This window comes from Lissotriton vulgaris, chromosome 3_2, assembly GCF_964263255.1.
Source record: "Lissotriton vulgaris chromosome 3_2, aLisVul1.2, whole genome shotgun sequence".
Classification (NCBI taxonomy): Eukaryota; Metazoa; Chordata; class Amphibia; order Caudata; family Salamandridae; genus Lissotriton; species Lissotriton vulgaris.
The window spans coordinates 155,080,799-155,086,798 of NC_141690.1; positions in this window are offsets into that span (position 1 = coordinate 155,080,799).

The window sequence follows — 6,000 nt, forward strand, 5'->3', positions numbered from 1 at the left end:
ATACATATGCGTCTTTCTAGCAGGCACGGAAAAGGAATTACATGACATACAGGGGACACGTGTGTTTGGACAGGGTGCGAGTGGGGGACACATTAGCTACCTAAAAATTTGTATTTCCTCATTCCCTCCTTGGCCCCTACTACACCCTTTAGGATATATCTATTCTCATGAGACCATCTATCTGTTCATACAACATCATTTGTTCATCTTTTATCATACGGGAACTTGGACTGGGAATACAAGCTGTGGCGCACAAGCCGCAAATCGCTGGCCCACATTGCAGACAGAGACAACAACTGAATAGGATAAGTAGTATTATTCCTAGGAATTATAGCAATTTCCATCCCCAGGCGGACATTACACTCCAGAGCCAACCGGACCAAGTCCAGGTGCCTGGATTCTGGTGTATCAGGTGAGCAATTTCATGCAGCCGTGTTATGGCCTTATACACGGATGGCGCGTTATTAGGAATAAACATGCAACAACTGGATCCGATCACTCTACAAGCCCCGCCCCTATCTGCCAGGATGACGTCAAGGACAAGACTATTTTGAAGAACAACAATTCTCATAGCAGATTGCTCTTCGGTCAGGTTACCTAATGCAAAAGTAGTTTCGTTCACTACTACTTCAAGGGTTCTTGTTAACCTGCGTATTATCTTACTGTTCTGGACAGGACCTATGAACCAGAAGTATCCTTTAACATAATCCTTATACTGGTCCCATGCTGATTCGGAATCATCAATAACAGGAGGAAGGTCTCTTCTGTGTCTGACATGCATAAGGCGTATATTTCGATGATAATCAGGTGGGGCTAGGAAAACAGGTGGTAATAGGAATGCAATGTAGCACGTCCCATCCCAATCAAGGGGCAGATGTACATAAGCGGTGTGACCACTGTAACGGGGCCGGGTCGGGTTGCCGAGATGAATGGTGGATTCCTGATTGTACCCCTTCTACTTCACAGACTGCAACTCCGAGGGGTGATTGGGACGTGGAACAAACCGAAGAAACGTCCACAGTCCCCTTTAAGTGGGCGTATGATGACTTCCCGGAGGACCCGCCTACCACTGACGTCGACGGTCCTGGATGGGTGAAAACGGGGGAAGCACTGTACGCGGCGTGTGACGTCATCGGCGAGCCAAGGGACAGAGGACGCGAGGAGCACCAAACGGAGGAAGAAGACGGAGAGAACGGAAGGCGAAAAGAAGAAGGAAAGCCAGGAGGCCAACGACCCTGTGTTCCGCCGTGCCACACTCCCGAGGGAGGAGTGTGGCTTAGCCAGGTACGGCGGCGTTGGGCGGCTTGGTTGGGGAGAAAGAGTGCCCCGTGTGAATAGTATAAAAAGACCCTGTACGTGCCTAACCTCTATGTTTCCCGTTCCCTCCCTTTATCTCATTCCCGTACCCGAACCGCACCTACCCCGCAGTTCCTCACTCTTCCCTACCGTATATTCACCGAATCACTAGCGTGTTTGTAATATACACTGGTGTCCCTCACAACCACGGGAAACCCTTGGGTGCAGAAACTTGTCAGGCAAAACGACTAACGGCCTCCCTCTGTCCATTTTCTTTCTTCCATGTGGATATACCGGGGAGAGTAACGCCGGAGACTGTACCTTGCCTGAAGTACCTTCAAGCTGCTTACCAAGAAGAAACCACTCGTCCTACATCTACCTCTGAATACTGGGGATTTCCATATCTGTTGCCCTGCGTGCCCCGAAGACCATCACCACGGATAAAATAGAGTTTGCGAGGGAGAGACTAACGTTCCGTACAAGACGCACCTTAAAAATAAAACCGAGTTTAAAAAGATATACGGGTCAAGTGTCTGTTGAGCCAGAGGTTGTCACCACCGAAAGCGTCCCAAGCCCCCCTACCCCGGCTACATTGGTGTCAGAAGTGGGATTTAGCCCCTCCACTCAAACAGCAGCCATGGAACAAGTGGTGCAACAACTTATTGAAGGCCAACAGAAACTGGAATGGGCTATCAGCCAACAAATGTCGGCTGCGGATGCTGACAGGGACATGTTCAAAAATACCATTACGGCCCAACTCGAGGGGTTACACAAGGTAGTACAGAACCCCGGGGTGCCTACCCCAACAGAGCGACGGGGATTTGGACCCCATCCCTCCGGAATGCAGTTACAAAAATACGTGCCAGGGGAAGATCCCGACGCGTTCCTTCTTAACTTTGAACGAGCAGCCAGAGCATGTGGATGGCCCGAGGAAAAGTGGCCATTTTTTCTGGCTCCATTACTGTCTGGTGAGGCACAAGCAGCCAACCATGCGGGAATAACCCCGTATGCGACCATCAAGGCAGTAATCCTGGACCATCTGGGGCTAGACGCAGAGGCCTACAGACTGCGCTTCAGAAAAGAAAAGGGGGTAGCTGGGGAACACCCCAAGACATTATACTTGCGGTTAAAAATGGCCGCCGACAAATGGCTGAAACCTGAAAGTAGGAGCAAAGAGGAAGTAATGTCCAGCATATACCTGGAACAGTCCATGGAAGCCTTGCCATATGGCACTCAGCGGTGGCTCAGACAACATTCAGGCCTTACCGCTGATCAGGCCATTGAAATGGCATCGAACTACAATAGAGCAATGCCGCGGGCCTTCCCTTGGGATACGGACAAAGGCAACAAAGGACCTATGGGGCTGGCAAAACCTGAAAAAAAATCAAAACCAGCACCAGAACCGTTGAAACCCCGCCCCATAAGATATGAGCCTCCATTCCAAAGAGGCCCTCAATGCTTTGACTGTGGAGAGTGGGGGCACATAGCTAGAATGTGTCCCCGGAAACGAACAACCGAGGAACCTATGGAGGTCGGCTACATACCGAAAGCCGTGATGTACACAGCGGAGATGGGACCCTCCTTCTACGCAAGGGTAATAGTGAACAGTAAATGCATAAAAGCCCTTCTAGACTCCGGTTGTAAACAATCAGTCATGAAAAAACTGCACCTACTACCCTCCCAGATGGGCCCTGACCTGACGGTACACATTAGATGTGTTCATGGTGACGTGAAACCTTATCCGGTGGCTCATCTTCCTCTTAGGCCCCTGGGTGGTGAACCTTGTGTAGTGAAGGTAGGGGTGGTAGAGTCGTTGCCTGAAGATCTAATCCTGGGGTTAGATAATCCTGACTTTTTGAATCTCTTCCGCAAGCAGTTGGAACTACCAAGAGAAGCATTTATCACAACCGATCCTTGGGAGATAGACAGGAGTTTCAAATTTGCACAAAGCAATGACCCAACGCTCCTGAATGCATGGGAGGCAGCCCATGTAAATGAAACCACACCGTCCCAAGGGTATCCCAGATTCATGGTTCATCAATGAACTGTTGTACAGGGAAGGGAAGGCAGGTGATTCCCCTCAGTTAGTAGTCCCAAAAGACTTTAGAGAACAGATATTGTTCTATGCACATACCCACCTAACGGCAGGACATAGCGGGGCAGAAAAGACCCTACAAAACATCACAAGATTGTTCTTTTGGCCTGGCATTTATAAAACCTCAGAAGAATACTGTAGACAGTGTGAGGTATGCCAAAAGAAAAACATGAGTAGACCTCCAGCAGTACCCCTCCAACCATTACCCATCATTGGCAATCCCTTTGAAAGAGTGGGAATGGACCTCATTGGTCCCCTACCTCGTACCTCCAGAGGACACACCTATGCTCTTGTTGTCGATTATAACACCAGGTTTCCCGAAGCTTTTGCTCTTAGTGCTCCGACAACACGGAATGTAGCAGATAAATTAATCGAATTGTTTTCAAGGGTGGGGTTCCCGAGGGAGATCCTCACGGATCAGGGGACGCCCTTTGTGTCAAAAATGATGGCAGAAGTTTGTAAGACTCTGGAACTGAAACACATACGCACCTCGGCCTACCATCCACAAACGGATGGGTTGGTTGAGAGATACAACCGTACTCTCAAATCCACGTTAAAGAAAATGTTGATGGCCGAAAACAAAGACTGGGACAAGTTGTTACCGTTGGCTCTCTACGTGTTGCGGGCCCAGGTACAGAGTAGCTTGGGGTACTCCCCGTTTGAGTTGTTATATGGCCGACAACCTAGGTCGCTCTTAGAAATCACGAAGGAGGCCTGGGAAAAAGAAGGGGAGGCGGAACAGAGGTCACTATTGGACTATACCAATCAGTTGAAATCCCGGCTGGGTAAACTCAGGGACCTGGCATATTCCAACCTGGAGAGGTCCCAGGGGAATCAGAGACACCAGTATGACAAAGGCAAGAAATGGCGGATGTTGAACAAGGGGGACTGGGCATTAGTGCTTCTCCCGTCGTCCAGTCAAAAATTCAGAAGTGAGTGGAAGGGACCGTACCAGGTCATGGAGACCATAGGCAAAACAACCTATCGGCTTCAAATCACCCCGGGAAGGCAACAAACCTTCCATATCAATCTGTTAAAAAAATGGATAGGACCCCCACCCATTGCGGCAAACTTGACGTTACCGTCAAGAGGCGAGGGTACTACCCTCGATAAGCTGCCCATCAATCCTGAATTGACAGACACTGAAAAGGAAGAGCTCTTGCAAACTCTACAACGGTTTGCACCGATGTTTTCGGATGTGCCAGGTCGCACTCATTTAGCTGAGCACTGTATAGAAACTGAACCTGGCAAGGTAGTGAAGCAAAGGGCATACCGCATTCCGGCAGCCAGGAGAGCCGACGTAAAAAAAGAGGTCATGGACATGTTACAGCTAGGGGTCATCCGACCATCACGTAGCAACTGGGCGTCACCCATAGTGATGGTTCCAAAACCGGATGGGTCCACCCGGTTCTGTGTGGACTTTCGTGCCCTGAACGCCATCTCTTCATTTGATGCCTTTCCGATACCACAAGTTGATGAACTCATCAAGAGAATCGGAGAGGCCAGATACATCACAACTCTGGACTTAACTAAGGGGTACTGGCAGGTGCCCCTGCGAGAAACAGACAGGCACAAAACAGCGTTTGCCACGGATGATGGATTGTTTGAGTTTACAGTACTACCTTTCGGGCTCCATGGAACCCCGGCTACATTTCAGAGACTTATGAACACTGTATTAGCTCCCCACATCAAGTACAGTTCAGTGTACTTAGATGACAAAGTCATATTTAGCAAGACCTGGAAGGAGCATCTTGACCACTTAGCCAGCATCTTACGGGCCCTACAAAATGCAGGCCTGCACATAAACTCGAAGAAATCAAGGGCGGCCTTCCCTAGGGTGAAGTACTTGGGATTCATGTTGGGCGAGGGGGTCATCGCTCCTCAGGAGGAGAAAATAAAAGCTATCACCAACACCCCCTTCCCAGCCACAAAAAAAGAACTGCGTGCATTCCTAGGTCTAATAGGATATTACCGACGGTTCGTCATGAATTTTGCAGAGACCGCGGCCCCCTTGACAGACCTCCTGAAAAACAATTCCAAAAACAACCTAGGGAAGAATCCTTCTAGAGAGGCCTGTTTAGCCTTCGAACAATTGAAAACAGCGATCACATCCAGCCCCGTCCTGATTCCACCGGACTTTAACAAACCCTTCTCCCTGGCCACTGACGCCTCGGACGTGGGAATTGGGGCAGTGTTGTCGCAAACGGGTGATGATGGGTTGGAACACCCCATTCTCTTTATTAGTCGAAAGCTACATCCGAGAGAATGTAAATACCCCACGATTGAAAAGGAATGCCTGGCGATCCGCTGGTCAGTAGACAAATTAAGGTACTACCTGGAGGGGAAAACATTTACGCTGTTTTCGGACCATGCTCTGCTACAGTGGATGCAGAAAAACATGTCACAAAACTCCAGAGTATTGAGGTGGTTTCTGTTCCTACAGCCATTTTCGTTCAACATAGTTCATAGGAAAGGAGTCCATAATGGCAATGCAGACTTCCTGTCGAGATCACCCATTCTCCCCGATCGGGAGAATCCTAGGGGGGAGCAGTGTAACTGGGCCGGGTCGGGTTGCCGAGATGAATGGTGGATTCCTGATTGTACCCCTT